The sequence below is a fragment of the Mustela lutreola genome, chromosome 9 (assembly GCF_030435805.1).
Source record: "Mustela lutreola isolate mMusLut2 chromosome 9, mMusLut2.pri, whole genome shotgun sequence".
Taxonomy (NCBI): domain Eukaryota; kingdom Metazoa; phylum Chordata; class Mammalia; order Carnivora; family Mustelidae; genus Mustela; species Mustela lutreola.
This window is the reverse complement of record NC_081298.1, coordinates 113,310,228-113,322,270: the sequence shown is the minus strand read 5'-3', so window position 1 is coordinate 113,322,270 and position 12,043 is coordinate 113,310,228. Positions and strand designations below refer to the sequence as shown.

At 39.4% G+C, this 12,043-nt stretch overlaps 1 protein-coding gene across 18 annotated transcripts in view; it reads right to left on the bottom strand.

Moving 5' to 3' along the window:
- Positions 1–12,043, bottom strand: part of SLC8A1 (solute carrier family 8 member A1) — a 385,605-nt gene that overhangs the window by 110,629 nt on the left and 262,933 nt on the right. The window lies entirely within an intron of this gene.

The window sequence follows — 12,043 nt, the reverse complement described above, 5'->3', positions numbered from 1 at the left end:
CAAATCCTCAGCTCCAAACAAACCCTGGGCCCTTCTGCCTTCCTACTGTTTTGACTTTGTTTGGGCCTTTCCCACTTTCCAGAATGCTCTGACCCTCATTAGTTCATTCTAGCTCCCTTAATGTACATTCCAGAGGATGGCTTTCATCCTAACAACTCTTGCATTACATCTCAGGTCAAATGAGAAGCACTACTTTGATCTACAAGATAAACACTTGCCCTTATCTGTTTTACAATCTTAGCTCAACAAATGAGATGATTATAACTTTCCATCTATACTTTTACTTGATCACGAAAAGGATGTGCATGACAGGCAAAGAGCACATTATGAACGGCTCAGTGAATGGGAAATGTTCATGCGTTGTTCAATTTTCCTTTAAAATCATAATTAATGGAATGCTCTTTAGGAATAATGAGCCTATATAGACATTTAATAAAACAATTCAATGCAAATTTTGTATATAAATCAAATCCTGCTCCTTACCATATTTATTTTATAGCTAAATGTACTTTTATAAATAAATTAAAGGATGACTGCCCTCCATTTAGAGGAGCCCCTTTGTCTTTGTCTGAAAGCTTACTTCACGTGGGAGGGAGTTTTCCATTCGCAGATATCTGCTGCCATATATATGGAAGGCGGAAATGATGGCTATGGCTAGAAGCAGTTTAAAACAAACCTGTTTGGAGGTGCACGTAGTTAAATGCTCAGACTGTATCACCAAACCAAGAGGGAAGGGAGAAGTCAAGCCTGAACTTTAATGATGTGTCAACTTTCTCAAGCCCTGCTTCGTTCTCTGAACGGGACCCATCACTGCTTGTTAAAATCTTCCTTCTTCATCTTAGAACACATGGTAAGGAATACTCAGTGTTTCCACAAATGTAGTAAATGCCACTTATGCAAGAGATGGACTGGCCCTTGGCACAGTTTCTTTCTGAAATGAAAAAAGATGGTATGAAAAATATAAAGCAAAAATTGAGTTAAATTTGTGAAGAGTTTAATATGTGTACACATAAAAGGGATGGAAAACATCCATTACCTTTTTGGCATTAACCTCTAATTTTGGTGGGAGTACCTGATACACATCTACAGATCTTTCTGGTAGCTCAGGACTCCAGATCTTCCCACTTGATCTTCATAGGTGACATTTAGGAGGAGTGACTCTTTATTTCTCTCAAAGTGGCCTTATTGTGCTATGGTTCCATCCCCTCTTTTTCTTCCTTCTTGATTTGAGGTTAAACTATCCATTCTTTTCTTCTGGGATTCAGATGGGTTTCGCCAGCTATTGTGAATCCGGTGCTCTCGCTTTTCTCTTACCATTAACTCTTCTGCAGAGTCCTTTACACGAATCTCCTCCCCTGAGCTTTGGGCAATTATATTCTCTCATCTCCTTCACATAAATCTCACTTGGAAGGCAAACCCCTCAGGTTAGACTGCTGTCGGCATTTCTCATCGAGTGCCAGCAGCAGCTACATCAATAACGTCCACCCTCACTGCCACCTGCGGAAGCATCTTACACCTTGGGAAACTCTTTTCTTTCCTTCAGCATCCGTGTTTGAATGTGAATAGGCCCAGGGCAGGGACACTGGTGCCAGGCCTGGCTGCTCCTGGGCGCTGGCCTGGGACACTGGAAAGTGGGAGACACTGGACCAGGAGCTAGAGGGGTCCACAGAACTAAGGTAAATTTTCTGAGCTTCAGAAGCTCATGATCTAATAGAATGATGCTGTGTCCTAAGATAGAGCAGGCCAGGAACGTGTTAGCAGGCAATGAATGTGTCCTGTTCAAATGGGAAAGCAAGGCCTGAGAGGTGGTGAAGGGTCAGAATCTAGTTAGGGGTTTGGGGAAGGAGACACCCCAACGAGACCTTGGGTTGACCCAAAAACTACTTGTGCTCCTGTCTTTTGAGCCTTCAACTCTATCTGGGCACCTAAGTCGTAAGGATAGTAATGAAAGGCAAAGAAATCAGGGACATATAAGTAGGGGGTCCACTTTGGGTGGGCACATAGATGCTCTGATTACAGACAAAGCATGTTATTTTAAGAGATGGAGCAAGAGAATATGGTGCAGATCGTTATTTTTTGCTCTAAAACTTTTTCAAGGAATGACAAGTATATATATACATATATATGTATATATATATTCAGAATGATGTGCTGTTTAGATGGCATCTATGTAGGCACAGAGACTGAAGAGGAGGAGAGGATTAGATAGAAAAACGGAGACTTGATACATGTCCTCAAACTGAACGGCCTTTCTAGAAGTTGTCCTAATCACTTTCTCTTGCTGTCCAACTTCCTCTTCTGTTTCTTGCTGGCAAAGCCCCCAGAGTCAGAGCTATACAGTAAGTCTTCCAAATTCCTTAAAGTTGCATATTCTATGAAGTTAAGTGTGTTTCTATTGTATAAAATAACTCAAATATTGTTCAAGGAATTTCTTTTGTGAATTTTTTTCTTCTGAGGGAGATTAATGTATATCATTAGCTATAGAAGACTTTCTCTCCTAAGAATAACAATGTAGGCACTTAGGTGTTATTTGCAATGAAATTTACCTTTACAGTGATAATTGCAGTAGCTTTTTAAGTGAACATATGCATGAACCAGAACCTGCACCTGTCATTGTTGCCATGGAAACAGTTCCAAACCATAAGACACAATTCTATTATTGAGGACTGTATAGTTTCCCAGATAAATTTTAATGAAACTGTAAGAGGGAAAAAAAAAAAAGAAGAATATTATGGAGAATGATTTTAAATTATTTAGTGAAGTTTTTGACTAACAACTTACTAAAACCACATTGCCAACCTTCATCTGAATAGGAGACAACAGTCAGTAAATGTCAAGCATACATAAAAAACATAAAGGAGGTCTGTTTAAAGGTAAGTGAAACACCCAAATGCCACCTTTTCAATGTTTATCTTTAACATTGTGTGTTTTCAATCTCCATTCCCATCATTGCTTGAAGCACAGCATTAGCTGTCCAGTGAGCCTACTGAGATCATGGAGTTCTCTGAAGATTTTTCTAGTTTCCATCATCGTTGGCCTTTTTGTTGTTAGAAGGTAAACAAATCTAGAGCTACAATATCTTCAGAGCTGAGACACCTAAAAGACATCTATTCCAGCCCCTTATTTTCCAGATGAGGAAACCGAGGACCACAAAGGTAAATGACTTGTACAAGATACACAAGATCATGTACCTGGACCAAAAGTCAGGTCCCTGACTCCTCCCCATACTCAGTCACTGTGCTGCCTTGGGAATATTGACCACCTCTCCACCAGTGAAAGCTGGTGCGTTCTTTCATGAAGAGAGAAAGTCAAGCTCTGGATTAGAATATCTGGACCTTTATTGCCCACCTCTGCCTTTAAATGAACTAATCCAATTTGGCAAATGAATTAAAATTGGAAATTCTCCCTTAAAGTATGTGTCTCCTCACAAAATCTATTGATTATGTGGGGATCCTTACTTTGCACTTTAGAAACTGAACTACTACCTTAATATAATAAAAAAAAAGGGAAAGTTTTTTTGATTTGTAATCATTGCTTCACCTCTTCTATACTTTGATGTCATGTGAATCAAATGTTCTGGGCTTATAATAAAGCCAACTGTGAAATCAGCGTTCACCCTCAAGTCAAGAGCCTGGGAAACCCATCCCTAGGGCAGAATTTAAAGCTATTAGATGATGGCTGGGATTTCGGTATATTATTTTGAGCACATAGGGCATTATATGTGGGGAAAGAAAGTCCTCGTGGTCATAAATTATGAGTAGGAATGGGTACTCCCAGAGACAGAGAATACTTATTATGTAATGCTCGTTAAGGGCTGATCGTGTAGCAGGCTCTGGGCCAAGTCTCTGGCAGAGCTGAGGACTCCCCAGACTCTAGGAGGCCCCTGAGACAGTGTGTCATGTGGAGATGATGGGAAGAAAATACTCTCACTATTCAAGATGTGGATTGTTTTGGCTTCCTTTGGGCTAGGCTTTGGCACTTGAACTGGCCCCAATGTAATACCACAGCTGGAAAATGATATTATTTGGATTGGTTAAGAGGAGTTTTTGAACTGAACTCCACTGCAGTGTTAGACAAGGGGAAATATGCTGGCCACATTCAGCAAGTCTCAGGGGAGACATCTTTCTATCGTGCATTTGTTTGCAGATGAATGTGATTATAAACACTTTTTTAATATATAGATATACAGGTATATAAGGTGCTCAAAGTTATATAAATTTATATTCTTGGAATAATTCATCCCATAAATATGTATTGTGCACGTACTCAATGGAACACTGTTCCAGCATATATATGCATATGCATACACATACAGACGCACCTGTGTGCCACTTTTAAAACAGAGGTAATGAATTCCTTCCTCACAGGTATTACAAGACATAGCCTGAGTAAAGTACACGGGGTGTAGAAGGTTGCCATGAATATTAATTCCCTTCACATTTCTTCTTTCCCATCCCCCAGCTTTGGGATATGAATAAACTTTCTGTCCTTCCAAATTCTACAAACCACCCTCAACATGGGAGACAAGGAAGGGGGTGAAGGTGATCTGTTGTAAGCCTGCGACAGCCATGAGAAATCTTCTACTTCTAAAGAAAGCACCCATAGGCTCTGGCTTGTCAACTTTTAGATCCAAAAGCGGTGGGAGTATTTTCAGCATAAATATCTGCTAATTTGTCCAAATCCAGTGAGACCAGACAGATACAAAATAAATACGTTTATGTTGTTGAATATTTGGGGTGGGGAAAAAAAATCATTACATATAATTCTACAATTCTAGCAATGTTCTGCTCAACAGTTTGGTGTATTTCCTATAGCTTGCTCGTGACTTCGGGGCAGACTCCCAAGAAATGAATATCATGGGACTATACAGTCTCAATTTTGACTACAGATATGGGGCAGAAATGCCTTAGGATTTCCTTAATTTCTTAATTCCTTAATTTCTATGTGGCAGAAGTGCCTTAGGACTTTCTTAAGCAGAGGAAAAGATGTGTAGTGTATGAGAGAGAGAGGGAAAAGAGCAAGCAAGAGAGGGTAGGGAGAGAATGTTTATGTGAATATTGAGGAAAAATGAGTCCATTAGAATTTCATGACAAGCCAGAACTGAAAACATCAAAGACATTTAACTAGGCCTATCTAGGCCTTTTTAAGTATCATTCTAGAAAACGAACTAAGACATATGGATAAAAAGTCTATATTTCATGTCATAATTACAAATAAAGCCCATTCCACCAATAGTAAAACGACTTTGTGTAACTTGGAATCTCACTGTTGTTCCCTCGTCAGGCCTCCCATATTTACAGAGCTGCTCCCTGTGCCACACGCTCAGAGCAGAAAAGGATATCATTATAAATCTCTGTCCACTACCAACAACAATGGCAGCCCCCAGCAACTGAACCCTCCCTCTGTGAAGCTCTCTACATAGGAGACAGAATGGCGTAGATACCACTTTGAATGTCAAAGGCCTAAATATGTTAGGAAAACAGCTGCTGCTGGTTCTCTGCACCAGGCGCCTCTTTCAACATGGACTCAGGGTACCACTTTATCCATCCCGTCAGGAGCAAACCCAAGGCCAGGGAGTTTAAGAAAGCCTGCCTGCAATTACTCAGTAACAGCAGAAGACAGAGGGCTGCAACCATCACGCGTTTCAAGACTTTCTAGGCTTGCTTACAAAGAAAAGAAGCTAAATCTGCGTCTCGGAGCCAAGTTAGCCAGACTGAAAGAAGGAACTTGAAATGCAGAAGTACTTTGTGCTATCTGCGTTCTAGAAAAGCAAAGCTAATGGGGCTCTCTGCTCTTTATTCTATGGGGTTGAGATTATTTTTCTAAATATGGGATCTTTGAGGAGATTGTGTATGACAAACCATGTGTTCCTTCAAGGAGCGTGCCTACAAGGGCCTACTGAGCGTCAGCAGGACATGGAGGAGTCATTTCATGGCCCGTAGTTTCTACAGTAAGTAGCCACAGTGCTTTGGATACTAAGTACCTAAATGTTCAGACCAAAAAAGTCAGTACTTAGTGGAGTTCTTCTCGACTCGTGAAAAGAAACTAGAACAATTTCTGAACTCTGAATTCCATTATCAAAATTTTAGTGACATCGTGGCTTTAGGGTTGGTTTTCTCTGTTTTAGACTAAGAAGTCCATTCAAATGGAGCCTTTGGCCTATAACCTCCCTCTGGGAAAACCGAGAAAGGAATGCAAAATGACACCAGGGCCAGGCCCTCTATCTTCTGAAGGGGAGTCTTGCATTTCTCCTTTGTGATGGGTCTGCCCATTCCCCTGAAATATAGTCACTATGGAGAGGGCCCTGACTCTGCTGTGCAATATAGTTGAATCTATTTTTCTTTCCATGAAGATAAAGATACTCAGATGGGAGAAGAATTTCCATGCTCCAGGGGCCTCCCTCTGATAAGTCTAAGTGCTAGAGAAAGAAACATTTCCAAGACCTCAAGAGGACCACTTCAATCAGGAGCAACACAAAAGGGAAGTAGGTAGAATGGGGACAGCTTGCAGGCAGATTGTGACATTTCTGAGTAATTACTGAGTGCAGAAGGTTCTGGAGTCGGAGGGCCAACTCTCCATCAGCAGCCCGCCTTCTCTGATACGAAAAATGAATATTTGAGCAATTTAATGGGAAGCTGTGAAAACGCAGCTGCAAGCATTGCAGTCCAGCAAGATTGCTTCCTCTAAGCTTTCCGATTTAAAAAATTTGAAGCCTTCCAGGCCTTCTCCCTAGGGGATTAGAAAGTAAGCAGAAGTTCTGGGCCCTTGGATTTAGCAATGGGAGGTGAGTCAGGAGAGAGTCAAGCAAACGAAGAGGGCCCCAGGCTAACCACCCCCATTTCGTTCACTGAGCACCTACTATGTGAGAGTCTTATTCTGAGCCTTTCACATCTGTTATCTCTTTAAATTTCCCAACAATGCTAAGGTAATGACAGCCTTTCCTGCCAACCTATGAAGCCCAGGCTGGGAGTTGTCCAATGACTTTTCCTGTATAATCTCGCCCTGAGGGAAGACGTTACTCTGATTTTTCCACCTTATGTTTTTCTCTGGCAATTGCTGTGAGAGAATGTTGCTTTTGGAGTTGGATAGGCAAGTGTTGTGCATGATATGAAACTCCCCCACCCCCAAAAAGAGAGAGACAGAGAGAGAGAGAGAAATGTGACATAAAGCACTAGTTAATTTCAGTCCCTCTACGCATGATCAAGGCCTTTTACCTACTGCTGGATATTTTTAAATGAACAGATTTGCCTCCATTTTCAGCTGGGCTTTTGCTCTTGGTGGAGTGCCCTAGCCAGCCTCAGGAGAATCAGTAAGAGATCAGTTACACTGTAGAGCAGCCACAGGGGGGCACTCCTGAGATCCAGAGGTGTCTTCCTACCGAGGAAAGAAGAGTCCCAGAGGAGCTTCTGGGTGTGTTTAACAAAGGGAAGGAATGTCTGGAGGATAAGACTCAGTGCGCTCATTCTTTGGAAAATGTCTGTTTCCTATATTTGCCAAGTGATAAGGAATCTAGGAAATCTAGTAAGTCAAAGGCCATTTGACTATTTACAGTGTTCAAAGGTAGCTTCCTAGCTCTCGAAAGAATTATATAAACAGTGATGTTAAAAATAGGCAATCAATATAATTGAGTAACCTGAAACAGGCTATGATACATATCATATGTTACGGCCATGGAAAATCAAAAGAAAAGGAATTCAGTATAAATTGAGAATCATTCCCACTTGAAATGACCCAGTCTCATGGAAGTGGCACATTGGTTGGGATTCTATGCCTTGTGCTGTTCTATGTACAAATCTTCTCCCCAGCATGCCACCCTCCTCTTCAAGTTTTGAGAGTCTATGCTACAGAGTTACATCAAATGCCTGTAAATGAAGAGAAATGTTCAAGCCATTTTTATGCTGTGACAGAATTAATGGTAAAAGTTAACAGTAAATAGTAAATGCCCACCTGGAAACAATAATGTGCAAATCTAAAGTAGATTAGTGAGAATTTCTCAAGACAGAGTGCTTGGGAGGACGATTTAGCAAGCATGGAATTTGACAAGGTAAAATTTTTGCATGTTCTGACTGTATGCTCTCCAGATCTATTTGTTTCTGCCTGGGAAAGAACCATTAATATATGAGACCCACTAGAACCATCTAATTTAGCAGAAGAAACCAAACCGAAGAAGGTACATCTTTGCATTAATATTTTCATTTGGTTTCATCTCATTTATAAAGGTGACTCATTTTTTTAAAAAATAATCACTCCTTCTATGTATGTACTCCTATGTTTTTACAGCATTATTTATAATAGCCAAAACATGGAGGCAACCCACATGTTCATCCATAGATGGATGAAGAAGATATTATATATATGTATAAAATATGTATATATATAATATGTGTGTATGTATTATATATATTCCATATATGGAATATTACTCAGTCATAAAAAGGATGAGATCTTGTCATTTGCGACAAAATGGATGGACCTGAAGGATATTATGTTAAGTGAAGTAAGTCAGAGAAAGAAAAATGCCATATCATTTTATTTATATGTAGAATCTATGCAGTGCCTGGGTGGCTCAGTCAGTTAAGCGTCTGACTCTTGGTTTTGGCTCAGGTCATGATCTCAGGGATCTCAGGGTGGTGAGATCAGCGCTGAGTGGGCTCCTCAATCAGCAGGGAGTCTTGCTTCCCTCTGCCCACCTTCTGCCTCTCCCTCAACGCTGATGCACTCTCTTGCTGAAATAAATACATAGTCTAAAAAATTTTTTAAATAAAAAACAAGCCATGGACACTGGGGAGGGTACATGCTATGGTGAGTGCTGTGAAGTGTGTAAACCTGGCGATTCATAGACCTGTACCCCTGGGGCTAATAACACATTATATGTTTATTAAAAATTTAAAAAAATTTAAAAGAATAAATAAAATACATACATACATACATACATTAAAAAACATGCAAATGAAAAACAGAATCAATACAGAGAACAAACGGATGGTTGTCCGAGGTAAAGGAGAGGAAGAGATATAGGTTTCTAGTTTTGCTTCCAGTTATGGTATGAATAAATCATGGGAATAAAAGGTACAGCATAGGGAATACAGTCAATGATATCGTAATAGTATTGTATGATGACAGATGGTGGCTGTGCTTGTAGTGAGCATAGTATAATGTATAAAACTTGTTGTATTACTATGTTGTACACCTGAAACTAATGTAATGTAATTGCTAATGTAACTAATGTAATGTAATTGTGTGTCAACTATATTCAAACTTTTTAAATTTTAAAAATTTTTAAAAATAAAATCACTCTTTTCCTACACTATTTGCTGTTCTCTTGAGATGCATATTGTGATAAACGCAAACAAATGTTTTAAAACAATGTCAAGTGTTCCCAAATGGACATCATGTCCAGTTTCTAAGCTGCAATGATGTCTTAAATCTTACCATAACACTTACTGTAACTATATAATTATGTATTATGTGTCAAAGAGATGTTGAATGTTTTATATTTATTCCCTCATTTTATTACACAAAACCCATTTTATAAATGAGGAAATCGATGTTTACAAAGGTCAAGCAACTTGTCCAAGTTTGCGCAGTTAGGAAGTAGCTGAACTGGGACTTGATCAATGACCCATGATTGTATTTGCTGTCCTACATGACCTATCTTGGACAACTTCATGAAATAGCTCTTCAAGTAACCTCTCTTCTTTTAACAGTTTCAGCAGATTTTAAGTCTTTCTTTTCCTTGCTAGTCAATAACTTAATTTTTAAGCTGCACATATGTAAGTTCAGATGGGGGGAAAAAAAAGTACCAAACACATGCTCCCGATAGAGACTCTAGTTGTGTTTCTTGCTGACGGGTGGTTACACCCACACTACAAACACATGATACATGTCCATCCAGACTTTTCTTTAGAAACCCATTTTGAACAGAGAAAACTTGAATTATGCAGACTGTGGTCTTGACTCTACTTAATAATGCCTGCTTTTATTACCCTATAATCATGCAACTTTTAGCCAGAGTCAAATAGGGCAATGATGTTTTTCTACTTGGATTTTATTCAATATGGTTCCTTTGTCAATGCTTCCAAATGACAGATTTCGCTCACTGCAGTTCCTCTTGACTTTCATTAAGCAGAACCTCAGATCAGAGAGGGGGGCCCAGACACTGGGCTGGGCAGTCGATCCCTCTGCCCATCACCTTTAAGATCTGCCAGTTGAGTGTGTTGTTTCCAGCAGCGCCTTCCAAGCAGACCTTTTATAAGAAAAAGTGGCTGCTGTTTAATTCATTTTAGAAAGTAGATGGTGAATGCATATTGCTTTGATATGCTTTCATACCAAATCTGTTCAAAGGAGGTTTGTGTTCCTTAAGCATACAATTTTTCAAAAATTCTGACTACTTGTCCATTGGCTTCTATTACAACACTTTAAAGAACATATATTTTTTAAAATTCATTTTTAATTCTGCCACTTTAAAGGAAAATGGTCAGAGGTGATAAGGGTTGTGCATTCACGATCTTGCTGCCGATGTCCACCAAAGCCTACAGTCTAACAGACTTCTATTTTTAAAAAATGAACATTTTCCATCATTACCTCAGAGTCTCCCTTCTTTCCCCATATTTTCTGAAATGTAATATCTAAAGGGTGGAAAACAGTCATTTTAGTGTGAAAACATGCTGGAGTGGAAAGGTCATTTCCTAGAGATTGCCGCTAGAAGTGAGTTTGGTCACCATCTTGGGCAAAAGTGGGGGAGGATTGGTATCGTGGAATCAACTCTGAACTATGTGAAGGTTTGAGCTTTGGGGAATTTTCCAAGCACAGGTCACTGGCTTTCTATAGCCTGGAATGAAGAAGTCTATTGCCCCCCAGGGAGAATGGCAGGTGCAGGCAAGGTGCACTGCTTAGCAGAGACCCACCACAGTCCAGACCAGTCAGTCTCCAGGTTAGGCCAAATCCCAGAGGGGCTTTATTTCACATCAATTGACAGGTGATTGGAAATGCTTCATGTCAGAATACAGAAGGAGCCTGACCGAAGCAATTTTAGAACGCAGCAAAGGTGTGTGTGTGTGTGTGTGTGTGTGTGTGAGAGAGAGAGAGAGAGAGAGAGAGAGAGAGTGTGTGCATGTGTGCAGAGATGGGTCTGAGGCATAGATTTCACTAATGCAGTTATTTAAATAAACTCTCCCAAGTGCTAGAGTAGCAGATGGTGCTACAAAAATGAAGAAAAAAGGCTCAGGGCATATATGTCATATTAGCTATACTGGCCTGCATTCAAATGATAAACATTTTAATCACTGCAGGTTATAGCTCTGTTTTTCAATTTTTTGTTAATATGTTAATAGAAAATGCAAATTTACACAGGGAATTCTAATAAAAATGCATAAATAATTAGACTTTACAAGAGAAAAGGACCTTAGGGATTATCTCCCTCCAGCCCTCATTGTAAAGGTGAGGTCAAGAATTAGACCAAATTGCAGAGGAGTTCAGTGACTCGCTAAAGGTCTTACAGGTAATTAAGGATAGAACTGTGATTAAAATATAGATTCTCTGACTCCATGTTCAGTGCTATTTCCACTACCACATGTACTAGATATAGAGGGCAAAAAATTAACTTGTGTCAACTATACTTCATTCCTGTAAAATGTTGCAACAATATTTTATAAGTGCATATTTCCTGACTTCAAACTTGATGGAAATTTGAAGTCTGAGTCCATTAAAACAGATTGCTTGATTTTTTCTTTTGAATCTTGGTTCTGTATTCCACCAAAACTCTTTATAGAATTTTTTTAAAAAATCACATTCTAGGGGATAAGTAAATAAAATCTTCAGTTTTTTGAGGACACTCAGGCATATTAAGCCAACAAAATGTTCCAGGTTGTAGATTAAAAATAAAGTACAAAATACGTATGTATGTATGACTATTTTTTTCGTAGTCATCTGAAATTTATTATAAGGTTTTCCTATTGAGGTCTTGTTGGGGGAGATAAAAATATATGTCAGGTTTTTTCCTTGGGCTTAATAAATCTCCTTTGAGTGATGTATAGCTGGGAAT